General features: G+C 40.9%; 1 protein-coding gene and 1 long non-coding RNA gene across 2 annotated transcripts in view; one reads left to right on the top strand and one right to left on the bottom strand.

The window, feature by feature from the left end:
• ARHGAP6 (Rho GTPase activating protein 6) overlaps window positions 1-27,599 on the top strand; it is a 306,617-nt gene that overhangs the window by 65,037 nt on the left and 213,981 nt on the right. The window lies entirely within an intron of this gene.
• On the bottom strand, window positions 26,062-26,941 carry LOC132069997 (uncharacterized). Its single transcript, XR_009417860.1, has 2 exons — window positions 26,870-26,941; window positions 26,062-26,354 (listed from the first exon to the last, which is right to left on the bottom strand). It is a non-coding gene; the product is annotated as an uncharacterized LOC132069997 (long non-coding RNA).

The raw sequence follows: 27,599 nt of genomic DNA, 5'->3' as shown, positions 1-27,599 counted from the left end.
CTGACATGCAGTGAAGTGAGCACAGTGAGGAGGAAAGGAGGCTTTGGGTTGTCAGATGGTTTTCTCAGCCACAGAGGGAATCTGTTGCTGAGCAAGTGCTGCCCTGTGAGAAGGTACCTGGAAGGGTTTTGATTTGCAGGAAAAACAACACTTTTTAGAATGGTGCTTTATAAACTAAAATTGTAGCAGGGCAGTGTCTGCTGGTAGGAGACAGGGCTTGGTGTCTGGGTGGGGAACTTGTGGCACTGCAGGTGTGGAGGGTCAGCAAATGTTTTGCTTTAGTGACTGAATCCAGCCCACTGCCCTGGGTATCTGTCTGCCTCTGGCTCACAGATACACACCAACACACCTTTTACCACCTCACTTCTAGGGAGAATGGACATTGCTGGTGCCAGCACCATTCTCCTTGGGGGTGCATAGATATGCCCACATGCTCTTTTAATAGTTGTGATTTTGTTTTTTGATTGGCTGTTCACAGCACACTGAGCTGTGGGCCCAAAAACTAAAAAAGCAGAACTTTTCTCTATTTTCCATCTCTATATATCTTAAATATAACACAATAACAGGCTGTCCTGTGAAGAAAAAAAGTAACAGAATGTGTTCTTTCCTAAGTCTCACCCTTGACTTGGTAGTCACTTGACTTGCTAATTGCTGGCAGTCACTGATGTTTCTGGTGCTCTTTCTCCCATCCTTCGCTGTGTGGGTCCATCCTGCTGGCACTGCTTGGCCAGGGGGCAAACAGGCCCTGTCCCTCCCAGGTCCCCTGTGATGGCCTGGCTGGCACACACAGTGACAGGCAGCCCAGCAGGTCAAACACACTTTTGCTGTGCTCACTCTGTGGTTTTTCCCTCTGGGCTTCTGCTTGTCAGCCAGGGATGTTGCAAAGCCTGTGGCAATGCAGCCCATCTTCTGCCAGTCTTCTCTGCTCCTGGAGAATATGCCTTGTGCTGTCCCAAATTGCTGCTGTAAGAGGACTAACAGACAGACAGACAGACAGGTAAAAGGGCATTAGCCTTGTTACCTTAGAGAACTGGACTCAAAATGGAAGAATATTTATCAAACTCCCCTTTCCAGTGTGGAGTCTTCCCTAAAAGCTGTTGATGCTTCAGGACCAAGAGCTTTGCTAAAATGAAAAGCATAGAAGTGTTTGGGGCTTCTTGTCACATTGACAGTGGTAGGAATACTAACAGATGTGTGAATGAACAGTAGGCAAGGTTGGCTCTCTGTATGATGATTATAAAATCAAACCTATAATTAGAGATATGAGAGTTTAAAAATTGATTAGATTTTGTTGAATTAAAACATTTAAAATAGTTTCTTTAGGAGGAAAGACCTAGCAGCACACATTGACTAACACAGTCCATGTTACTGCTGCACAGAGACTGAGGTTTTATGAGAATTTTTTTACAGAATAACCCAGCCACTTTCTTTTTGGTAATCTTTAAAAAAAATAGCACACCATTGTGCTTGCAAGTATACTGTTTTGATGAAAATCTACATAGAAAGATTTTTTCTTCCTGTTCTTTTAAATTTTTGGCACAACCTCTGAAGGAAACTTAAAGTAACCACATTTGCCTTATTTAGGGAGGGAGCAAAGGTGGAAGAGAAAGCTCTGAGTCCTGAGTAGTATGTGTTGCCATGTAAACCATTTAGGATTTTCATGCTTGAAAATGAGGCATCCTGATGTTATTCTTAACATAGTGTTTTCAGCATTCCCAGTGGTGGGGACAAAAGGATATTTTTATGTCTATCTATCAAACATATGTATAATATGACCTCACTTAAGCAAAATATTTTGCTGCTTCTTTGTGCTGAAAGAAAATGAGATGATTTGGAACTGCAGCCTAAAAATTGTCAAGTGCTAAAGCTCTGAATGTAATTCTGTGGTTTTGCTCACACAGCTTATTTTTAGATTAGCCTGTCTTCTCCTTGCTGGGAAAATAAATCAGAAATCATTTACAAACAGCAGATAAAGAATTGCAAAATTTCAGGCTGAATAGCCTTAGCACAGGCTGGTGGACTGATTCTCCTGAAAATATTAGATACCTTCCTGATTTTCATTGAGCAGTGGAGAGTGCTTTGCCTGCAAATGCATTCATCTTGCAATATGTTAGATTCAGGGTCAGATTCTTTCCCTTGCCTTTTTGACTATTTCTTGATTGATTTTTGTTTCCTCTTTCCAGGGCTCATACTTTCTAAATTCCATGCAGGTGCTTCTCTGAGTTTTTTTCAGGTGGAGAGGTTCATAAACCCCAGCCATTCCCACACATTCAGATATGAAGCTTTGCAGTGCAGGTGTCCCTTCAGGTGGCTGCATCAGCCTTGTGTTGGTGGTGGTGGTGTTGTTCCCACTGCTACTCCTGTGGCCTTGCTCACACATTCCCTCTCTGCCAGGACCTCTGCTGCTGGAAAAGGTCTTTCCATGGTGTGATGCCATACCCTCTCATCCACTCCCATTGCCATCTGTTTTCTTTCTCTGTTTTTTGCATGCCTTAAGCTTATACTAAGTGGGGGATGTACACATGTGATGACTGCAGTTGTCCAAAATGAAAAAAAATTGTTTGGACTTGCAGAAAATACCTTGAAAGATAAGGACAAATAAAAACTACCCAGTGGTAGTTTCAAGTTATTTTTAGGTTGTTTTGCTCCGCGAGCGAATCTCACACAACCACACTGCCCCTCATGAATAACTTTGATTTTGTGCATGAGTTGGGAGACAGGGAAGAGCTCTGCCCAGTTTTGCAGAAGTCAGGTTCAGGTAGAGGAGTGGTGTGGATGAGCATTGCCATGAGGGCAGCTCCTGGGGCAGCTCAGCAGGCAGCTGCCATTCCTCAGGGACATCTTCACTCCACATCAAGGTTTTGAGGTCCTAAGTCACATTTTGGAGGGTTTTGGTTTGGTTTTTAGATGTGTACCGAAAGATGGGAGAGACAGACATCCCAAATGCACTCTGGCTTCCTGGAAATGTCCCCAGGTCTGTGTTCCTGCCACAAGTGTGAGGCAGGAGGGACATGAGGCGCTCATCCCACCTGGGGGTGCACAAGGAGTTCCCACCAGGCAACACTGCTTTTAGCAGCTGGGAGTTTATCAGAGGTGGGACATGGCAGTTGTCTCTGCTTGGTCACTTCTCTTCCTGGATCCTGTTTTCAAACTGTTAGGAGTCATTAAATGATCAGTTTAATCTCAAAATTAAGTTATAATTGTAGAATGAAGAAGCATTTCCCCTAACTTCCCCATCTTCCTGATTGTCCTCATTAAGGGATGTCATTTTCCTGTAAGCCAAGGGACATCGAGGACAGTCTCAGAGTGGACCCAGTTACTAAGCAGGCATTTGCCATGGCTGGCTTTTGCATGCTTTGGGAGTTTTACTGAATATATTTAGTAACTGCAATTGTTTCTGGTTGAGCTTTTTTGTTGGGAGTGCTTGTAAGTGTGGCTGAGCTGTTTTTAACATCCTAATGTCTCCAACTCACACTGGCAGCCATGAAAATTGATAGTGTAGGATGTGAGCCTGGGGTGTTACTGGTTTGTCAGCATGTCCAGAAATGCATACATTCCTTTGGGGTCAAGTCCTCAAAACTATTTAAGTGAATCCTGGATGATAAATAACAAGCATATTTATTTCAGACTGAATGAGAAGATTAATTTCACAGGATTTGGTGGAATTTTGCCTTTCAAGTATTTTTGCTGTTTATGCAAATAACTTTTTGAAACTAAAAGATTGCTTTGAGGAAGAACACCAGATCATTTTAAAAATTTTGAAGCACATCAGTTGTTTTGGAACTGCTAATGCATTGATACAAGTGTTTCAGAGGTACAGAAATGGAGAGGCAAAAGATTGTGGTGCCATGATGGCTGTGTGACATGCACTGGAAAGTCCTGAGGGAGCACTTTCATCTTGTACCCAAATCTGGCCCCACTGGTTTGGAAGTCCAGCCTCACAGAGCCCTGGGTGAGCAGCTGCTGCCGCAGGGGGTGACAGTCACAGGGTGTCAGAGGGGTAGGTAGGTAGCCTAAACCCAGAAAGGTCAATGAACCCCACATCAGCAGCTGAAGAACAAGGTGGTCAAGCATTAGTTCACTCCTGAAGTTGCACCCAGTGTTCCTGGTGCAGAGACCTCAGCTAAAAAAGGGTGTTTGGTTGCTTGTGATGGCACATAGCTGCTTCAAGCTTCCTGCAAGGACATCCCCTCATGGAGAGTGAGACTTCTGCCACCTGTGACTTTGATGAGCACAGGGATACCAGAATTAGAGTTAGTTTTTGCCTTTTTGAGAATCTACTCTTAGGTCTTGCCTCATGCTGCTCTATACCTTGTCAAGGGAATATCAATTAAATGACTGCAGTAAAAGATGCATCTGTTTGATGCAAAGGAGGTTTACTAAGGGAAATGTCAAATTGTGGCTCCAGGAAATGATGGCAAGAATTGCAGGAAATACTCAGTGTGTTGAAAAAGACAGCAGCATCAGCCTCTCCCTAGAATCACAGCACAGCCTGACCCTCTTTCCCTCCCTCACTACCCAGGAATGACATAAAACCAGAGGGAGCAAACACTAGTGTGGCCAATCAGTGCTGCAGAAATATCAACATGGAGGAATGGTATGGTAGATTGCATCTACATCTGCCCACTTCATTTATTTCAAATTTTTCCTGTTCCTCCTATACTTCCTTTGCTGTATTAAAGCTTTGGAGAAGGTAATTTTGAATGTTACTGGAGAAAAGATTTTAATCTGACACAGGTCGGGACAGAATAAATTAAATTTCTGTTTGAAACTGGCTGTTAGCACTGTTTCATGTTAGCTTTGTTTTATCCCTTGCAACTTACTATTGGAAAATACAGCATAGGATTCCCTTCTTAAAAAATTCAAGTAATGTGTTGGCTTTTTGTTAATGATTATATGCAAATCTTTAGCACTGCAGTTCATTTACTGTTCTACTCCGCACATTTGATTTCTTAACAGAAAGTTATCACTGAACTGTGCATGACTGAGACTTGGGCACAACTGACACTTGAAATTGTAGTAACAATTGATCCCTGTAGTAGCCATGACAGGCTGGTCAGTGCCAGGCACAGGGTGCTGGATATGGGAAACTCCATTACAGCTAGGTATCCATAAAACTTAACCTGGATTTTAATCATTAACAACAGCATCAGCTTCCAGTTAATGGACTCAGAGGCTCGCTCACAGCAGAGCTGCAGTGGGTACTGCCTTCCAGATGAGGCAGGAGCAGCAGCAGTTCTAATTCCTGCAAGACCCCTGTCCTTCAGGGTGTCACTGGAGTTCACTTTTTTGTCTCCATCTTACTGAGTGGCTCCATAATGACGCTTCTGTGTAAACTTTAACCATAAGGTACTTCTCCACCAGTTGCTGTTTGCTAAAGGGTGTAGGTTTAGACCTGCCACAGGTAGATTTCTGTTTTTAAAATGCCCTTTACAGCTTGCTAGAGAAAAATGTGTCTTCATTTTCTCAGAATCCTAATTTATTTCTTAGGTGACCCTGGCACTGAGACGGGCATTTGGGGTTCACAACTGTTTGGAACCAGTTGAGGTGACCTTGGCTGTCCCACCTGCTGTGAGTCCAGCAGAGGGCTCACATCACTCTGCTTGGTCCCCCAGAAGTCTTGTTTACCCTAAAGTGCATTTGAAGTGGCACTAGATGGCTGTGCTTAGGCTCCAGGCTGCCTCCCAAAATATATGCACACACCTATATGAGCTGGGTGTTTTAGTGCCTCTGATTCTTCTGAGATCACCCTGTTACTAGGGAGGAAGATTAAAACAAGATAGGATTATTTTAGAAAATTTTGTTTCTTCTGATTACAGAAGCATGCTAACTAATTCTTCTGATTACAGAAGCATGCTAAGAATTCAGTTCTGGGTAATATTTGACTGTAAAGCTCATCAGCTGTTGCTGTGATGCTCAGCTGGTGTAGGTCTAGGACTGCCTCATCCCATCTCAGAGCTTTGTGAAACTATCATGTCTCTGTTCTTTCAGTACAGATGGAGATCCCAGCTGCTCTCCAGAGACTCTGTACTCTCATCTTGATCAAGATGAAAGCTGCTCTCTCCTGCTTCTTGTCACTCTGCTTTTCCTGCCTCTTTCCTTTGCTGCTCCCCCTGGATTCACTTCACCTGCTGTTCTGTGTTGCTTGGAGTGACATCCAAAGCCTCAAGATAAGGACAGCTTTGAGGGTTTTGGTCTGAAGTGAAGATGGCAGAAAAGAGAACACTTACATAAAGCTGCCTCTTTTGTAAGGCAATTCTCTGCCTTTTGAGAGTGTCTGATGAAGATTGTACTGTTTTGTGTCATTCTAAAGCTGTACATTAAGCAGCAAGACACCACTGTAAGCTGCATGCAGCCAGGGAATTGTACCCTACCATAGAGAGCTAAACCTTGGCATTTGTCACCTGTAGATTAGCAGAACTCTTGAGCCATTTGGTCCAGATCTTCACTGCTGCTGCTCCACAGATGGTTGGTCCAGTGGGCTCTGTATATGTCTGCCTATGGCACTGTGTGGAGAGGCTTTTTTCAGCACCCAAGAGCAAACTGAAGGGTTTTATTACTGGAAATTTTTAGGTTTGAGCACTACAAACCATATGCAGGTCTGAGGCCATGATTTCTGTGTGAAAAAATTCTTCGAAATTCTTGTATTGAGGTTTTTGATACCTGTGCATGCAAGAGAGCTTTTGGAGGTTCAGAGCGTCCCCAAAGCAAGCAGACATGTCCAGGAGTGCCCATGCAGCAGCAGCATGTCCCGTTGAGACCTGGAGCGGGGAGAGGCCTCCCAGAGCGGCACTGAGACAGAAAGCACACTGCCAGCTAATGTGCCTGCTTGGCACAGCGTGGGGGATGCAGCCTCAGCTGCCCCACAGGGGTGAGTGGTGGGCTCTGTGGGGTGGATGAGACAGCTGGACCTGTCCCCTTGGTGTGGGGAGACCCTGCTGCCCCCAGCAGCATCCTCCTGCTGGACACAGGGATTTTAGCTGCAAAGAACTTTTGTGTCTCTTGAGAGGAGCGCTTGTAGGAAGGGTGGATCAAAGACCTCAGTAGCTCCAGATGAATTGCCAGCCACCTCGTTAATCAGCTAATAAAATGCAATGAATATGTTGCACTTGGAAATCCAAGTGAGAGGCCTCACAGTCCCTTACACTGAATTTCCCACGTTGTCCTCATTTAACCTTGCTGTGCAGTGACTTCCTTTTTTTTTCTTACATTATTTATAGAGTGAATATTAGTGCAATGCTTTCTCCTTCAGCAGCTGGTAGCATCTTCAGAAACAACAATCAAGTTCAAATGAAAAACAGAGACCCATATACTTTCTGAGTATATTTTACAAACCTATTTGTAATGGCTAGAGAAGAAAACACAGTTAATAAGGAAGCAGAGAGTGGAAGCTGCATTCTTTTATCTGAATATTTGTTTTGGCAGTGATCTGGAGTTCTCTGAAACACTGGCTTAATTGTCTCTTAAGTTTGCCAACTGTAATTTTCTCTCCTATTATTAGAAATAAGGGCATTTTTTGGTTTGCTCAACAAGATTTATTTTCATAGCAAATGTATTATGTGTATCCTGTTAATGTAAAAATAAAACTTTTTGTTAATGTCTTGCATGAAGTTTATTTTATGGGCCCAAGCTCTGAGATTTAACTCTAATGTGCCCTGGGTCAGATGACATGTGAGGAGCTCCTGGCTGCCAGCTGGTCCCCTCTGTGGCCTTTCACACACAGCCCCATCAGAGTGTAGGGCTTTAAGGGAAAGAAGCACAGTCAGAACCTTCTGACCCTTCTGAGTACCAGCATTTTCCTCTGGTGGAGCACAAACTGTGTCTCCTGCATGGGTAAACTCCATATCCAGTAATAAGTTCCTGGCTCAAAGAGTGCAAGTGCTTGAGCTTGAGTTCATAGCAGCCCCATGCACTTTTCAGTTGTTCATTAGACTTTTAAATGTGAAGTCTAAAAGCAAGGAAGAAAAGCACTTATTTCACTTTTTATATGGAACCAATAGCACTTTTCTTAACACATTTTGAAGTAGTTGATGAAGAACTTTTTCTGTAATGGAATATTCATATTATTCTTGATATTAAAACTATAGTCAATTAACACTAAAACAATTATTGCTTGAGAAGTGATAAAATTATGATAAAAGTATGAGTTGATTGCCTTTACATAAAGATTTTCTCTGAATAGTAACTCTGCTGCTAACATTTCATGTAGAATGTGGAATGAGAAATCTGCAGTGTCTGCCAGAGGGGACAGCTTTGCTGTACAGTTTGGCCTCAGGGGAAGCTAAAAGAGCCATTATAACTGGCAAACTTGCAAAGTATTTATGTTTGTGTACAAATATTCACAAATTAACAAAGTAACATCCATGTGTACTTTATCCACCCTGTTTTGAGGTCCTTCAAAGGAGAAGGCTTCCTCTGTCCCTCAACACCTGCTGTACTTTTGACTGCTGTGCTGCAGTTTATGCAAGGGATGTTTCTCATAAATGTTCCTTATCCATCCAAAAAGAAAACACTCAGTTTTGTAATGGAGTAGAGAATCCAGTCTTTAAAAAACATCTTTCAATTTATACTGTTTGTTTTTTCTGGCAATTCCCTCTGACCATTGTGCTTTAATAATTTCAACATGTTCCCTTTTCTGTTTCCTTCCATCTTTTCCTATACTGTTAGAAGCAAAAATTAAACCAACCTTTGTGGTTTTTTTCCTCATAGAGCGATTTGCAAGACTGAAGTGAGAGTAACTGGTTTCTTATTGTGACACCAGCATTCTCCTTAAAAATAGGATAGGAATAAAATTATAATTTAGCATGTTTTGTCAGGAGCTGGTTGGTTTAAGTTTCAAACAGCTCTTTGTAATGAGATTTCCATATTTATAGTCATCTTGCTAATTGACAATATTCTTAGGCACTCTGTAATTGTGTCTTGTAATATTGAATGCTCTTTCTTAATAGCAAAGGACAAGTTTTGTTAAACTCCAGTGAAATTTGGTAGGAAATATTAGTAATGTGGTGAGGGAAGGGAACTGAATTACAAGACTGTTATAGCTTTCAGATATTGCATTTGCAGTCTAAAAAAGCCATTAAAACTTAATGAAATTATGAGTTTGGGAGCACTGCAGTAGATGCATTGGGTGTCAGTTGCATAATCACATTACTGATGCTTCATAATATACTGTATTTTAGTAAAGAAACTGTTTTGTAGTAGTGTGTGCTCATGTTGCTTGGCCATGGAAGGAACTAAGTAATCCAATTTAGCTTAGATTGCAGTGAAAGTAGGAGAATTTAAGTTGTATTGTTTGCATTTATCTAACTCTAAGCACGTGTAAGAAGAGGTAATGGCACACCAGCTGGCACACAGGAACTTGTTGACTCAGGGGAAGAAACACGTGCCCAAGCTCTTTATTTTGCCTAGGAAGAAAATTTCCACCAAAACAACATTCAAAAACTTTAACAATGTTAAATGTCTTGGTCATTTTATTTCATCTTAGAAAGGAGTAGAATACTGGAATACCTTACATTTAACCTGAAAGTGGGATTTATGGGCATTTTTTGCAGTGGATCCACATAAACCATGAAAAACATACTTTTGAGTTGAACATTATTTTTGAAAATAGTTTCTCCCAAAATGGAATGGGATTTCTCTGTGCAACTGTTTGGAAATTTGGGATGATTGGCTGATTAGGTTTGGACAACAAAATGCTTCTGGCTAAAGTGGTAATTCCTCTTCATGAGGAAGTGATAGTGAAGAATGGGTTCAAGACCAAAAGGACTCAAAGCCATATCAGTCATCTCTTAAGAAAGTAATATGATCTACAAAATAAGTTATATTCGAGGGTATATCACTCCTTATGTCTCCTTTCAGTCCTGTTCCTTTAAAAACAATAAAATAAAAGATTTACATATTTGGTGAGCCCTAGGAATTAAGGGTGGGGGTGCCAGCGTGGTTAGGGCACATGCTCAGATCCAGACCTGGCCAGCATGGTTTTCTATGTGCTTGTAGCAGCTTGTCATTTCCTACAGCTGAGCACCTTGCTGCCCCCACAGCTGCTGTCCCCCCTTCCCTATGGTGATAGAAAATAGCCCAGGGAACAGGCATTTCAGTGCAAATTTTAATACTTTCTTTCACTTGCAGTAAAATATGGGCTGCTTTCTTGTTTAACTTCAATGTAAAAACTTTGAAGTTTTTTGTTGTGTTTTTTTTTTTTTTTTCCTAAAATCAGCCTAAATGTTCTTTTTCTCTTGCTGAATCTGTAAAATAATAAAGTACAAGCAGGTACTCAGACAGTTGCAATTCAGATTCATTTTGCCACCAAGACAGGTATCCCCAAATGGGTTCACTTCTCTGTACCTTTGACCCGAGCAGGGTTGTCTCTCACCTGAAATGTGTGGTGATCTTGCCAGCCCTGTGTGACTCCACTTGCTGCTTACTCTGCATGTGTAACTACCAAAACTGCAAAAGATGTTGCAAATCTGGTATTGCAACAGCCTTTGGAAACTTAATCATGAAAGCAAATTCCAGAGAGTTAGAGCAGTAGAGGAGGGAAATGTTGATGGCAATTCAGGCCCTTTGTTCTGTGTCCATTTAAAACCTCTCTCCACAGCACCTCCTTGTTTGCATGGTTACTCTGGCTTGTAAGAGTCTGTCAGATACACCTTGACTTTTAACTTACCTGAAAAAGAAATATAATGAATTCACTTACTGTAAGCTGGTGAACTTTATACAAGAGATAGGGAGCAAATTTTCAGTGAGGATGTACATGATTTACTGTCCTATGAAAGGATACAGTGGGATGCCTATAACCCTGTTTAAACCAGGGCTTTCTAGCTGCCAGAAATTTGAAATGTGCTTTCTGTAGCATTTCTGTCCTTTAACTGGTTGAAAACTTGAAAATGAAAAATTTTAAGGCAAAATTTGTTTTTAGCTTTTGAGTCTTTTTGGATAGAATTAAAACATTTGTATACAGACAAATCAACAAATTTTTAGTTTTCACTTAATTACTGTATAGTTTTGGAACATTTTTTGTTTTTCAAATAGTTTCTTTGTAATAGGCAAATTTTCCAGTGAAAATACATTATCTGTTAATAGAATCATGCTCCCATAGTACCTGTAGCCTAGAAACAGGGTAGATGAACATTACAAACCTATTAGAATTCAAAACTTCTGATGAAAAATTTTTTTCAAATAATTTATTTTTGCAGAACTATGTTTTCTAAGTATGAATTCCAGAAGGATAAAATGGTTTTCATTGTTCAGTGTTGGTGTATGGCATTAAAAGAATGCATGACATTTTAAAGAGAACAACAGGTTCCTTTTAAAAATAGTATTTAATTCAGGAAGAACTCTACCCATTGAAAGATCATGAGTGGCAAAGCATGTACAAATGCTCACTTGAATTTATAGACTGTATATTTTACCCTTCTTCCTAATAAATTTGGAAATGAACTGAGAAGAGATATTTCTTGTATTTTATATGTTCTATACTCTGAGATTACACGCCACTGTAGGAAATACCGTGTTTTGTGGTTTTTTTATTTTTTTTTAAGAATATCCCACTGAAATCAGGGGATGTTTGTAGCATAAGGCAACCTATAGTAACCCAAACCCATGCTTCTCATCAGTGTTAACCAGGGCTTTGTAAATAGCAAAGAGGACTTTAAAAAGAGCTCTTGGCGGAAGCCAGCCCCCTACTTTCTTTTTAATTTCCCTATTCTGTGAGGAAGGCAAAGTCCTGCACAGTCAAATCACAGGTGGTCACAGCCTGGGAGGAAAAAAGAGAAATCTGTAAGTATCTGTCAAAAGTAAAACATTGTGGGAAAAAATTTAAGCACGTGTTTCAAAATATTGTTCAGTTTAGAACCATCAACTTTTTCCTGGTCTCCGTGGTGTCTGGACTGCCTTTAGTGTGTTTTGCTAGAGAAAAAAGTGACCTTGCTGCTTACCCTGGTGTCATAGACCTAGAAGAGTGTTTTGTGTGGTGGAAGGGAAAAGGTCACCATTCCCAGCCATCCTTATGCTCTGAGATACCTCCCATGGGGGGAAGTGTAGTGACAAGGACCCTCATTGTTACCAAGAACCTGCTGCCAAATGCTGCAGGCCATTGGGAAAAGTTCTTAAGAAAACTAAGGCATTTGTAAAGAAAAAATATATTTTTTCTGAGATTTTACACTTATAAAACCTGTGCTTTTTGGGTTAATGCAAGCTGTCTTTTGAAAGTTTTGGTTTGGATTGTTTGGTTTTTTTTCTTTGTGGTGTGAATGCAACTTTGAGAGACCACACCCCAGTGCCAGTAGGAAGGCCAGATTGTAGCTTTCCCTCAAACCTGGCTTCCAGTTTTCATGTGGGTTTTTTTTTCCCCTCTCTCTCTGCAGACTAGGGTGTAGCCATGACAGCAGGGACAAACCCTGGATACTTTGAGGCAGATAATTTTGGCAGGGACCACAGAGGTGCTGTGTGTTCCAGAGGTGCTGTGTTGCACCGAGGTGCCGTGCGCTCCATCCCGAGTGCCTCCCTGCTGAGGGGTGTTCACGTCAATTCTGAGGGGAAGGCAAATTGTTCTATTAATAGTAGGATCCCTACAAAAATCCTTTAGAGGGCATCAGTGGCCATATCTAGTGTGATCCTAGAAAGCCAGAAAGCAAGGCAGTGACAAGTTTAAGTGGGATGAAAAACAGGCACAGCTCAGTTTTTACTGGGAGAGACAACAGTAGTGTGCTCTTGGGGTAGGTGTCTCGCTCTCTTTTTTTCCTTGTGTTTATAACTTGCTTGCCTCCTGTGAATGCCACTGTGAGAGCCCAGTGCTAAGAGCTCATGTGGTTTTAAAGAGGTGCCAGCCTTTGGGATGGCAGTAAGCTTGTGTGGCAGAGAAGGGGAGGAATTGTGGACCATGGTGGGGACGGGAGTCTTAATATATATCTTAAATCTCCCAGTATATGCTTGGGACCCAAAGGAAAAAAGCACAGGGAACACCTCTGGCAGAAGCTGCTGCAGCTGTGGTGTCCTGCCCTCAACACCAGCCCTCCAGCTGGAAAGGGCACTGACCATAAAATCCATCTCTGTGTGGTGAATGCTGGACCTCCCCATTCAGGATTTCTGTGCACAGGATGCTGTCTCTGTCACTCCTAGATGCAGACACAGCTTTTGCTGCTGTCAGCAGTGGAGATGCTGTCCCACAGTGAGTGAGCCCTGGGCACACAGGGAGGTGCTGTCCTACAGTGGGTGATGCTGTCCCACAGTGAGTGAGCCCTGGGCACACAGGGAGATGCTGTCCCACAGTGGGTGATGCTGTCCCACAGTGAGTGAGCCCTGGGCACACAGGGAGGTGCTGTCCTACAGTGGGTGATGCTGTCCCACAGTGAGTGAGCCCTGGGCACACAGGGAGGTGCTGTCCTACAGTGAGTGACACTGCACACTGTGCACACTGCTCTGCTGCAGCCTCACACGCTGCCAGCCCAGCCTCGCTGCCCTGCCAGGTGCCCCTGCTGCCAGGTTGGGGCTCAGAGCACTTACATGATCTTGCTGAGTGTTTAAAGCAGTTTAAAATAAACAGGCTGGGAAAAAAAATTAACACACCAAAGACCTCAGTTAGAAAGACATTCCCACTCCTCTTTGCTTTCCTGTTTAAGTACTGATAGGTTATCTCTTGGGTGGGGGGTGGAAAAAGAAGAGCAAGGCTGAGGAGTGAACAAAGCAAATGACTCCTGAGTTCAAGACTCAGAAGAAATCTAATTTCATACTGCTCATACCATCTTCTTGTTCCATTGTCTTTCCTCCCAGAAGAACAATGTGATGGTAAAAAAAAAGGTGTTGTCAGCAGGAGATATATTTTGTTAGAGGGACATGGAGCAGAGCAAGGTGAATTACTAACAACTGTCCCTGTTGTAAACGCAGGCAAGCTGTAACAATTTGCTACAATTACACACAAGTTAAATAGCTTGTTTATGTATTATGTCACATTTCTGCACCAATTCTTGATAATACCATACTTCATCTTCTTCTGCCATATGCACTTCCCTTCATTTGTGGCTACAGTAATAACACCTGTATAGGAAAATAAAGTAATTTGAGTTTGTTCTGCAAAGTCATTTTACTTTGTTCTGCTATGTAAACATTAGTTCTGCACATTATATAGCACAAGTTACAGTGAAGGCTCAGAACTTGTTTAGCATTAAGCTTCCACCTTTTTCCTCTCCATAAGCTCTTGGTCCCCAAGGTGAGTCACTGGTTCTCATTTTGTTAAATTTGTGGTTTTTTTCTTATCTCCCATCTTTGGGTCTAATAAACACTGATGGTGAACAGGAGGATAAACTGGATTACCATATTAGAGCATACAAATTTCAGATTGACTGTTACCATCTTTCTGAAGCAGACAATAAAATATTTCTCATGTGTACTGCATTTTAATAACAAGAAGGAGGAACTTGATTTTAGCTGTCATGTATTACTGAATGCTTTGTTTCAGCCACTTGCAACCACGGGTGGCCCTTCTGTTTAATTCTACAGTAACTGCAAAATGCGATGATTAGTGTGGTGGGTTTCCTTCCCCAAAACAGAGGGAGCCAGTTTTAGAAGCATTAAGATAATGCCTTTGGGATTCTGTTTTCATTAGAATGCTGAGCAGTCCTAGATTTACAGATCTCTTTGCAGATGGCTATTATCTCTTTCTAATGACTCTTTTGTATTAAAGAAAAATTATGGAAATCTTCCAGTACTGTTAAAGTGCTTCTAATCTTCCTTAATTTGCAGGAAGACAGTGGAAATCAGTGAAGGGTGAGAGGAAATAAATAAGGCATCCATATAAGCTATGCTGGCTAAGGAAATGCATAAAAGTTTTCGCCACCTGGATACAGAAAGGACCAGAGAACATTCATTCTTGTAATGGGAGTGTAGCACACCAATAATAGTAATTTTTTGGACCTCAAAAAGAGCATGATGTCAAAAAGGCTTGCTTGGAAGTAATAGTTGTGTAGGATCTGCCACATGAGAAGTGTGTTTTTCCATTAAAGCTCATACTGCAAACAGAACACCAATCTGTGGCTTAGGGAATGGGTATGCCTTCTCACTTGGTATTTGTTTAATGTTGCTCAGGTTTTATTTTATTTATTTTACTAAGCTGTTGAGAGAGGAAGAGATTTGTTTCCTTTGATATTAGAAGTTTTACCCTCTGCTGCTGCCATCCTGCAGAAGACAGTCTCCACTAAGGACAGGGCGACTGTAGTTCCTCCCTGAATTCCTAAGACTGTTTTAGGAGTCCTGAATATTTAAGTACAGACACTTTCAATCAGCTTAAAGCCAAATATCACTTACTGGATAGGAAAAGCTTCCAGGAGAGGGGAGCTAGAAAGGAAAGGTGAGTTACTGCTGCTCAGTGAGATTGACAGCAATCCCGTTTGGCATGCAGATGGAGAACTGGATGGTGATCAGGAAAATATTTAATGGAAATGTTTGCAAGAAAGCAGCATGTCATATTTTGAAGCTGAGTTAACTCTGTGCTTTGAAAATTTTTAATCAATTCTGCAGAGGATATGCTGAAAATTCCTGTCACCAACAGCCTGATTTTATGCCTTGCATCCTCATGATTTCACCCTGTAGTGGCGTGCAGTTTTCTTTCCTGTAACAGCATCATTTTTTGTTCCCAGTGGCATTTAAGATCACTCTGTCTCCAGAAGTGAATGGTGATTATGTTTATTAATTCTGATTATAACTGCAAAGCTGCCTCAGCAGTACAAAGAGGTGCCAGTGTCTGGAGTGTGCCTGTACTGCTGGGCAGGGCAGGGCCAAGGGCAAAGCTGGGGGCTGTGCCCAAAGCCAGGTACCCATGCTGGGTTCAGCCCTCCTGCCTGCACTGCCATAAGGAAGGTGAAAGAAACACAACAGAGAGAGAGGTTTGCTTGGAAAGGCTCAGAGTGCATCATGGGCTTGATGATTTCCCCAGCAGTGGCCTCTGTCAGATCTGCCCGCGAGTGTGGCACAGATGGCAGAGCTGCTGTGGGTCAGGGCTTATTAATTGATTATTTCCTTTGCCAGTCTCAGTAGTGAGGACTCCTCTATGATGCTTCAGGGGCTTCCCCAGGGATGAGAATGGGGAAAAGTTGTCTGCCTTCCAAAATTCAGTATCATAGGTGTAGGGTATTTTGTTTCTTGCATGTTGTACTTTGAGGTCCAACTCCATTTCACAGACATTTCTTAATTTAATTTCATTAGATGGCACACTCTTTAATCATTTCCCCTGTCTCTGGTCTCCCCTCCCTTTCATGTAAGAAATTCCTAAAAATCATCAAAATATTATTACTGGGTTCTTCTATGTTAATCATGGTTTGGTCAAAGACGATAATAAGTAGTCATTTGATTGAACTGAATTTCCTGCCAAAGTTAATAAGAATGATCATACTACACTTTTTATGTAAAATACACAGCTTGAAATTGGGAACTAGCAAGAACATGATGCAAAAACTCTGATTCTCCCAGGGAGAATTTTTTTAAAACACTGTATTTTTTTAAAACACTGTATTCAGAATTGGATAACAGGGTAATTCTAAGACCTTCTGTAGGGTGAGGGTGATAACAGCTTTTTTTAAAATAACATTTGCTAATATTCTGCCATAGCTACTTATAATTGTAAGAAAGTGTCTCGTGCTTGTTTTCTATTTTGAACAGTTCTCATTGCTGTCCAGAGGCCTGGGAATGTTTTACAGGATTCTGCATTGCATCTGAATAGGTACTGGCATTTTCATAACTGAATTGAACTGCCTGGTAATGAGCTGTAGCAGTGTTAAGGAAGAAGGCAGGCTACAGAGCTTGTCTCATCTCCAGCTTTTTTTGTTTACTTTTTTATTATGATTAAATGCCTCTAAAAATAAGCCATTGATTGAATCCAGTCCTTAATGTGAAAGAGATGAGATGGAATTGGGAGTAGGAAATGTCACGCCTGAATCCCTTAATCACTAAAAATCAAAGCTTTTGCTGGTGTCCGTAACTGAACCTTTTCTCCTCACTGGGGGCCTGTGTCTTTAAGATAATGCAGTGTGGATGTGTCTTCAGAGTAACCTGCTTGGAGCTTCGGAGGAAAATCTTTTGTTTCCAAGGAAGAGGGCAAAGTGTTAAGACAGCCAATACTTGAGAGTAAAGTGCCAATTTTAGCAAACCATTACTGCTGCGATGCCATGGGCTGGAGGCCACCCCTGTGCTGCTGTGTTGGATGCTCTGATTCCAGCTGCATGTGCTGGCTTCATTGTACCAACCTGTCCCTCTGAGAACAGCTCATCCCCAGGCTCAAGCTGCACCCTTCTCATCCCAAGGCCTTCTTTCTCCCCTTCTCCTTGTCCTTGGAGGGTAGAGGTTTGTCTAGTCTAATTCTGGATGTTCTCAATGTATATCTCTACATGGGCATTATCCCCCAGGGTGTCTCTGCAGTCAGTCCTGTGGGGAGAACAACACCAGCACTTCTTGTACCTGTTAAAGAATGGCATGAGTAGTATCCTGGAAGTGTTGCTCTTGCCTATAAAAAGCCTCTTGATGAGCAGCTTGGATTTGCACGGTTGAATCCTAGCCTGTCAGTCCCTGATGAGAACTTCTTAAAAATGACAATTAAAATAAAGGAATGGTTTGGTTTTGGCTTTTTCATCAGGATGCATATTCCAGTAATACTTTATGTAAATAACATGTATTTCATATTTGGTTGCTCCAAGTACTAGAGTTTCAGAAGAGAGTGGAAGTGAAGGTGGCCTAAGGCATGAAGTCTGCCAGGAAGATTCCATATTTTCTGCTCAGGAAGGGTGACCTAGAAACTGGTCTAAGAAAGCATTTGCTTTTCAGGGACTGTCTTTAGATGCCTTATAGTGAAAGAAACAATCACAATCATGCTTTCCCTTCAAGCAGGTATAATGACTCTTTTTTTATTCTTTAATCCAGAAATCCTTTGTACTTTCTGTTGTAAAACTGAGTGTGCACTTCCTAAAATGAGACCTGCACAGACGCTTGTAGGCATGACATTTCCATGAATATTACAGATGGAATTACGGATCTGTGAGGGCTTTCTTGTTTTGGTTGTCATTTGGTCAGAGCCCACATTGTGCTGTCACTTGCCACAGTGTCTGTGGTTCTGGCCAGAACATGGGTTGTGCTGCCAGTGTGCTCTTCCCGTGAAGGAATTTATTCTGTAGTCCTAGGTTTTTATAAAGGGAAATCCTATCATCCTGTATCCTCTGTTTTTCTCTGGATCTATGTGTCAGGAAGCTTCAGGACTCCTGGCAGGAGAGGAGTTAATGCACTAGAAGGGGATCACTGCAGACAGTGTAGGTTTGGGTCTTCCCCCTTTACTTCTTTGTATACAAAAAACATTTCTCCTTGAATTAAAAACTAAGCTGGACTCCTGGCTCTGGGATGATAAAACAAACTCTTCCTGGAGAGTGGCAAAAATAAATAAAGCATGTCCCTTTCTTTTTGAATATGTACAGGATAGTTGCTTTTCTTCAAGAAAATATCAACAAAGCCAGTCCACGTTCTGGCCAGGGTTAGTACAAATAATCCATTTCACCTTTGGCAGGGTCAGGTTGTGCTTGGGCCTTTTGATTTCAGCCTTTTGCTTTGAGTCTTTTCTGTGCTGCTCCAGAGACACACTGGTCTTTCCCCAGGTGGTTGCTGTATTACAACATTGCTTTTGTGGATTTTTAGGGCTTCCACTCTGAGGACCAATCTTACAGGCTGGGCCCATCAGAAGCTGGTGCAAAGGCAAGGCAATAACATGTTTTGCCCTCTTCAAGAGAAAGATTAGACCCTAAGTCAATCTTGGTGTTTGGCAGTGGTGTTTCAGCTCTGTGGAAACAACATTAAATATGCACAGAACAAAGAAAGAGTCAATGCTAAGATAACACTGAATCTTTGGGGATGCTCTGGGGAGCTTTCTCTGCTTTGAATTTTCTTAAGAAATGACAGAAGAAGGGATATCACATCCTGTCCTTGAACTCTTGGGAAGCAAAAAGTTGACTGGCTTAAGAACAGCTCTCTCATGGTGGTATACTTTAGTTCAGTCAATTACGAGAAGAACTTGTGTGTCATTAAAGAGATATTGATGTTAGTGATGGCAGAATGCTGGCAAGAAAATGACCAAATGTTAAATTAATGGCAGTTGTGCTTAAGCCTCATTGGATCCATTAAAGAAGCCTCTTTTAGATTGCTAGTGAGTACTTTTACTCATTAGTATGGAAGTAGACCTCCTGTATGTATGTGTGGGTGTTTTTGTTAAACTGAAATCTGAAAGGATGTGGGAGAGACACACTTGGAAATTTTCCAGACTTAGACTCATCCTCTTCTTTTCACAGAGATTATTCATGAGACTTAAAAGCACACATTTATCATATAATCACAGCAGAAAATAATTGAAGACATGTTGCTATCACCCCTTTTCTTTACCATGTTATCTCGCAGAACTTCATCTGAAGAACCTCTGGGTTTAATTTTAACACTAGAGTTCTGATGAAAAAAGAAGTTACTGCTAAAACTGTACTCTTTGTAGCAGCTTTCTCATTATTCCTCATGTTTGCAGGTGAGCTACTGTGACAATTCTTGAGTTTCTGAATCAGATGAAAATATTTTCTTGTACAGAATTTATTGCATTTTAAAATCGGGCAGCTTCCTCCAAAATGGGCTGCCATCAAGAAGAGAGGGTGAGGAAGCTTAAATTTGGTCATGGAAAATATAAAAGCATTTAAGTTCATTTGGGAGAATTATCCACAAAATAGCATGAACCCTCAAAGTCTTCTTTTGTGCCTTTTGCTGGATGTGAGAAGTACTCTTTCAGATCAGCAAAAGACTTTGTAAATTATTTTAACTGTGCCCCAGTGTAGCTGTAGGAGAATTACTGTCCTGAGAAGGTGTGGCCCTGTATCTTCCACTTAGTGGTGGCAGTTGGGAACATAAAAATCTGTAATTCACAAGCTTGTATTTGTTCACGCCTCAGTTTCTGGTGTTGATCAGTGAAGCATTTCACTTGCTTGGTCTGGACTGCCTAAAAGTCATTTTGGTTATTCCCAGCTTTGAAGGGCAGCTACACAGTAAAACATGAATGCAGTAAAGCATGAGTATGTGTGTAGGGATAGTAAAAATTAGATATTTTAGAAGAAAACTTACAATGATGCAGGCCAAAAGATGCAGTAAGGGAGTGTTCTGTACATATCCTGCAGATAACATCTACCAGTACTGGCTTAATTTAGAAAAGTTAGCAAAGAGAAGAATCTTGCTTTGAAAGATCTGCAAAATCCATGTTTATAAAATGATAAGAAGAACTGGCCTCTGAATAGGAAATGAGCATTTTCTTGAAACAGATACTGTTTAAGATAAAATCTTCACAAAAAGATCATTTAATATTGAAGAGTCACAGTTCCCTGGGATATTCTTCCATGTTTTAAGTAGTGTTGCAGGATAGTGAAATGCTATCACAGTTCAGCAAAAAAGCCTGAGAAAAGAAAGATGGTTCTTAACAAAATCAGTTGTAAACTCATCCCCTGTAGTGCCTGAATTCTTGAAAATGTATTTTACTTTCATATAAAATTATCCTGAAATGTGTATTATTGAAAAAATCTCCTGCTGCTGAGGGGCACCTGTCATCATCGATCTCTGGGTCACTCCTTTGCAAATCCATAATCCCTGGCCTCTGTTTTTTTAAATATAATTTTTCTTAGTGTTTAATGTGACTTTCTGTTTGTTTTCTGTCACACAAGCCCTTGGTTCCTAGGGAAGCTGTTGGGAGAGTCCTTTAGAGTGCATTTGATGCAATTTTCTTTTGATAGAGTTGACTTTCAAAGCTTTTCCTGTGCTGGCCTCCCTTTGGATGGAGCACAGAACCTGGTTTGTATCTGGCAGGGACTCATCCTTTGGAGAGGTCACACTCCGAGCAGCCCAGGAGAGCAAACAGATGGTCCAAGAGCACACTCTGTGAATTTGTGGACAGGGTCAGGTTCTGGCTTTGGGCTGGTGTGGGTGCTGGGAGAAGGTGATGGGAGCTTTTCCTGCTGGCTGGAGATGAAAGGGTTGATAAAGGAAAGGTCACAGAAACTGCTTCAGCCTTTGCTTGAGATTCTACTTCTTGAATTTTTACTTAGAAAATGAGGATGACATTAGCTAGAAAGGTTAGAGCAGTCAGATGTCTTGAAATAAATGTTTCTTCTTTGTATTTTCTTACAGAGGTAGGGTTTTTTTTTGGGAAAAAAAAGACATTATGAGAGCAAAAGAACTGATTTTAATACTACTTTCTTCTTTACTTTTGGCATTAGTGGTGGGCTGCTGTCTCATTTTGACTGTTTGATCAGGGTGAGAGACAAAAACATTTGGAAGGAAAAGTGTCAGTGTATTATCTGAAAGGTAGGGCAGAAAAGCCAGTAAGTGGCTCTGCAAAGAGGACTCAGGCTTGCACAGCTTCATGGAGATGAGCCCAGGGAAACTCTTCCCTCCCTCAGTCCCTGTGCCAGAAAGTCAGCATTACCAGGCTGCTGGCACTGATCATCACAACAGGTGTGGAGGTTGGAATAAGTGGTTTTTAACTATTCCTAGATGTAAAGGGCTCTCACCAAATAACCAGTGAAGCTGTTAATACTCTTTTATGTGTGGTTTGGTGAATAGTGTTAATATTACAGAGGAACTGGAGGTGGTATTTCAAACTGAGGAGAAATGCTTGCAGAGCAGCCTACTCAGCCCAGTCAAACAAAGAACTTTTTGAGGTAGTCAGAAGAAAGTAGTGCATTTTCCATAAAGATTAGAAAAAAGAACAGAAGCCTCAATAAAGAAATGTCTAAAAGTCAGAAACAGAGACCTGTAGTAAAAAACCACGAATCCTGCTTGGTTACCATAAAAGAGATGTGCCAATAGTAAAGTTCTTTTTTAGAAAATAAGGGATTGCATTTGCTCTGCAGAGATTGCAGAGCAGAGAACCAAAATGATTAAATGAAAAATGCACTCCAGCTGTCAGTGATGTCCATTGAAAGAAAGAGAGCTACTGGAAGCAGAGGTTGCGAGTGGAAAATAGCACAACCAAGTGGACTCAAGTGAGTGAATCAGGGATTGTTTCTCTGGTTATTGCCAGCATCTTAAAGTGAATTAAATAGTAGATCTGACAAGGATTTTTAAATGACTATCGATTCTGTTAAATTGGTGACTGTCCTTAAAGAAACACACAGCCAGAAACATAGTAATCAATTTTAAGAACAGGTAGAAAAATGTGATCTAGGCAATATGAATTTGTTAACTGAATGGGATTAAAACTTGGTTTTGTTAGCTGGGTGTGAAATACAAGTTGAGTACAAAATTCTGTGTTTGTTTATGAGCTATCACGGGCACATCCTCCTGTTAGGGAATGAATTGTTTGCTTGGCAAAAGGTCTGCAGGGGAAGATGTGGTGGTCATTGTTGCCTTGCATTTAATCTGTGGTTCAGAGTGGCATGTGTTGGAAGCAAAACCATCCAGTGGGCATAAACAGGACTGCTGTATACAAAGGCTGTAGGCAAAGACATCTGCCTGCTCTACTTGGCTCTGCTGAAGCTTGACTGAAAAAGTACCATGTCCACTTTCAGGCATCCTTCATCAAGAACTATGTGGGCCATCTTGAGGTGGTTCTGATCTACCAAAAGTTTACAGAATTTTATGTATTAAAGTTTGAAAGCAGTGGGTTTTATTAATTTAAAGAAAATATGCGAGATAAACATTCCAAGTTTCTTGCATATAACCACAGGCAAACAGGCAATATAATTCTCTGCATCCACAGGAAATAAGACTCTCCAAAACAGAATGAAATGGAGACATGTTAACATCAGTATTTCTCTGATGATCAGGATAGTTCATAATTGAAATGGATTGTCTAACCTGTTCTGACCTTCTAGGTACAGTGATTTCCTGGCGTTGATAGCTAGCTGTGTCTTGGAATAGCTCAGCCGCAGCTGGTTGGGGCTGTCAGGATTTTCCAGTTGTGTTCAGTGACTTAATGTTTGTATACAGCTGAGCACAAGGGTTTACACAGTGATAAGAACAAATAGAGAAGGTCACAATGTGTTGTTTTAGAAAGAGGAAGTGTGTGTAGATCACACTTCCTAGAGTTTATTGGTGAATTCCACTGTAAAATGAGATAGATCTGCTGTATTTTTTAAATCACCCAAAAATGCATGACAGAATGTCCCATTAAGTGTCAAGTGAAGGAATCAAAGACTGCATCAAGTCCTCTGTTGACAAGCTGCTTTACAAAGAGGATATAGCAATTAATAGCAGTGCACATGCTCTGCATAGCCTACATATCCAGACACCTGAGAGATCTGTAGGATTATTTGCAAATCCCTCATATGAGGAAAAAGACTGCTCATTTTAAACCCAGCCTTTCTTGGATATGGCAAGATGTTTCTTGGGCACAGCAGTGCAGCTGCAGCTGTGTGTTAGTCAGTCAGTCTAGCTGTTGTAGCAGGACTTTATTTCTACTTGCTACATGATGTGGCGTATGGAGCTGAAAATTGCTTGTTCTGTATACTCATTAAAATAGAGAGCAACAACTTTTCAAGGATGGTGGGGAGCTTCACTTGCCTCAGCATGACCAGAAATGCAGTTCTGGCACCCACGGTATGTGCCAAAAAATACTGCCTCTATCTCCTAAGAGCTCAGCCCCACAGTGGGGCTCTAGCCCAAGACTTTGGGAGTGTGAAACAAGGAGGAAAATGCCTTCTCTGCCTTTACTATAAAGGTATGGCCAAGTTCTGCAGGTGACATTGCCTCTTTGATGTGGATGATATGGTAAAGGAGCAGGAAAATGTGTTTGTTGGCCAAACCCCAACCAATGCCCAAATGCATGAGTAGAGATTACATTACAGAAGGTACCTTCATAAGGTGCTGATCCAAAACTCATTTGAGTGGAAGAGGTTATTCTCTTGATGATAGATTTGGCTCATGTGGTTGATATTTTTATTTTCCCACTAGAGCTTTTCTTCCAAATTTGTGAAATAAACATTTTTTTTAAAATGGACTGCAAAACGTGTATGTGTGTAGGACACCTGGTATTAGATTTTCTTTCTTTCTCTCCCTATTGCCTCTTTTTTCATAATTTGGATCAACTGAGAAAATTGGGTTAGACTAACACTGGACAAATAGTTAAAATACCAGAGCTGAGATGATGTTCAAAACAGTAAGTGGATAAACAGGATTTGGCAATAATAGAGTAATTCTGGTTACTTTTGAGTAACAGTCGCATTATAAAAATAACTTCGTCCTGGTGACGTAAATAAAACCTGTAACTTGCTTTATCGAAAGGAACAATTATTATAGAAAAACTTCATTCCACCTATTCTAGTCTCCTGTTAGAGAACAAAGACCACGATTTCCAGAAGCTGGTCTAGAGATGAATAGAAACAAAAATCATGAAGTCTCAGGAACCAACAAAATTAGATTAAATGTGGATTCTAAATGTAAGTGAAAGAAGGAAAAAGAATTCCATCCTTGTTTCTGTGGGGAGGTTTTAAATACAAACCTTTCAGGGAAAGACAAATTTGACTCTTTAATCAAGTTCTTACCCAAAAGGTACGTGCTCATAGAGAGAATACCAGAGCAAAGGAAGTAGTGGATAGAGCATATCACAAAGAGGTTTCTCTTTTTCTAAATTACATTTACATTAATTCAGCAGTGTAGAAACACACTGCAAATTGTGTCTTGAGCTTCCCTTTGCACATGCCTGCACAATGGGCAGCCCTGTCCATTGTGCACGCAGGGGTGGGGGACAGGAATGCACAGCTCCCCTTCCCTGTGTGGGAGCCAGCTTGGGCATGCTCAGGCCTCTCAGTTTGGACTATAAATCCTTTCAAGTGGATTTTTCTGGAATAAATATAAAAGAAGAAAGATGGTGTGCAATGTAAATGGCCCTCACCCCGGGAAGGTTTTATTCTCAGTATTTAAGAGGGCACTACTGGGGATATGAAGTCTTTTGATTTTTTTATTTCAGAGGAGTTGAGGTTGATATAGGAAGGTTGATTTGGGTTTTCATTTTGTTTTCCTAGAAGGGTCTGTCAGGACAGATTCCTCTGTGTTCCTCCTCCCAGCTGTGAAGATGCTCGAGCCTGGGATAAGGCTTGGAACAAAATAGTAAGATGAGAACAGAACTCCATAGTGAGGGAGCTGCCAAAAATGCTGGGTTCACTGTCCTGTCATTAATTGTGTGCAAGTCCTTCAAGGATGAAAGCCTGATGTGCATTAGGTGTGTGCACATCAAGACAGTCTATTTCAGAGGTCAACAGCAGTGGGGAAAAGCAGTAGAGAAAGAGGATAACCAAACAAACAGAACTCAGGGATCATGGTCTAAGACTTATAGTAAAACCAGATTAAAATTAAATCCTTAACAACATCAGAAAATCTTTTTAGGCTGTTAACCTGTAATCTAACCCTCTCTCTGTTTATATTTATTTATATGGATTTTTGAATAACAACTGGATTGATCTTTTTACTGCTGACCTCCTGCTTTTTAATTTTGCAAAAGGGAGGGGAAAAGAGAGCTTATGAAGAAGTTTTCCTATTCCTCATGTATTTCCTGCTAGTGCTGCATGGCTGTCTAAACAATGACCCCAAATATTTCCAAACCCAGCATTTGTGTGTGCACACCTTCATGCCAACTAACACCTAACTAGGATTTTAAGCTTCTTTCCTCCTTCCCTACACTTTGGTTTTCCTGGAAGGAAAACAGGCAGAATGGTCATGGCACATGGTGATGGGATTTATGGGATGCTCTGTAGAGCCCAGGTATCTTGTTCATGTGCAGCACACTATAACATCCACTCTCTTGCCTTTTTCTGACACCCTCAGCACACTTCATCAAGGTGTGCTTGTGAGCTTGTGGTGCACTTCATTGGGACTGCTTCACTGCTTGAACACTGATATTTGCTAAAGCTCAAATGCTGTTTCAGACCTAGAAGTTGGGAGTTATTTCATATCCAAATTTTCTTCTTGTATTTTTCTGTTTCACATATAATGACAATGTTTTTACTGTATTAATCCATCCCTCTGGATATATTCTTTGTAGAGATGATTCAACATTGGCAAGCACAGTGGAATGAATTAAATTAAGCTGAAATATCTTATTTTTTACAGCAATACTCATTCCAAAACTATCAGACACGACTGTTTGGCTAAGAAGGGGTAGTTTTGCACATCAGCAGACTAGCTTAGGTGGTTGTCTCAGGTTGTCTTAGGTGGTTTAATTCTATAAATTCAGAGCAGTAAGGTGTGAGAGACATTTACTTAATTGTGGCAACTCCATGTGGTCGTCAAGCACATCACTCGTTAGTGCTTTATTTGCATTACTCTAGGTAGTAGTGCCACCCAGTGGAGAAGAGGAATATGATCTGCTCCTGAACAAAGAAAAAAGTGCAAATAGGGATCTCTTACTAATAAGGATGCAAACCCACTAATTTTAAAAAGGAAATAAGAGTTTTGTTAATTTTCTATATTAAATAATTATCTTACTATTGCCTTACTGTGATATCTTAATTTTTTCCTGCTAATTTTGTTTTCTTCTCAAGGTAATTGGTATTTCTAAATTTTGCTGAAATGAAGTTTATAGATTATATTAAGTTCCATTATTCCAAGCCTCTGTTTTTCATTGAAGATGAATGTTACCTTATTTTGAATTTTTAAATATACTTCATAATTCCTTATAAACAATATATAAATAAAAATAATATATAAATAATAATATATAAATAACTCTATATAAAAGAGAAAATGAAACATGTAAAAAAGTAATAATTTAATTTTGCTGTCCATAATACATTTCTCCAATTGCTCTCTCTGTTGTCATTATATTGCAACATTTCATATTGTGGTCTGTTTAGTGCAAGAGTTTCACACTGCTAGAGTTTCATACCTTCTTGATATTTCTCATAGGCATCTCCTCTATGCACTGTCACTTCCTTCTTCTCACAGCAGCCAACTGACTCCAGTTCCCTTCAGCCAACCAATCCACTCTTTTATAACACTCTTCTTATTATCAGCTACAGCTGTGGCCTGTTAACATCAGGCGTGCTCCTAATCTTTAATAATTAACCCAGCTGCAACTCTTTAGGCGGTAAGATTACTTTCTATGCCACCTTTTTTTACTTATATTCTATCCCCCTACATCTATCCATGACCTCAAATCTGGTTTTCTGGCAGAAAACTGAAAAAATGCATGAGATTTTTTTCTTGAGATTCATAAATACTGTTTTTGATATCTTATTTCAAGGAATGAATATGTTCTCAAATGACTGGTACACTCTAATTAGTGTACACTCTAATTACTTGTAGTCAAGTTTTTTCTTTTAGGTGTCACATAACATGCTATCAGTCCTGAAATTCTCAGGAAAATTAAGGGTTAAAGACATTCACAAAGGAGGCAGCTTGGCAAGGTGCAGTTGGCAGAAGTGTGAAGCTCTCTGCATGCTGCCTGAAGCTTCCCTTTCCCCAGCTGTGAGTGGCATTCCATGGTTTTCCATGGAATGCTGCTGGGGTCCTGCAGAGTCACTGGGATTGCTCGTGCTGCTTGCTGAAGGCAGCAGAGGCACCAGGGAGGGACCACAGGTGTGATGAAGGTGGCTCTCATGTTCAATAACTTTGGT

The sequence above is a fragment of the Ammospiza nelsoni genome, chromosome 2 (genome assembly GCF_027579445.1).
Source record: "Ammospiza nelsoni isolate bAmmNel1 chromosome 2, bAmmNel1.pri, whole genome shotgun sequence".
Classification (NCBI taxonomy): domain Eukaryota; kingdom Metazoa; phylum Chordata; class Aves; order Passeriformes; family Passerellidae; genus Ammospiza; species Ammospiza nelsoni.
The sequence above is the reverse complement of the archived record's forward strand: the minus strand, read 5'-3'. Positions and strand labels throughout refer to the sequence as shown.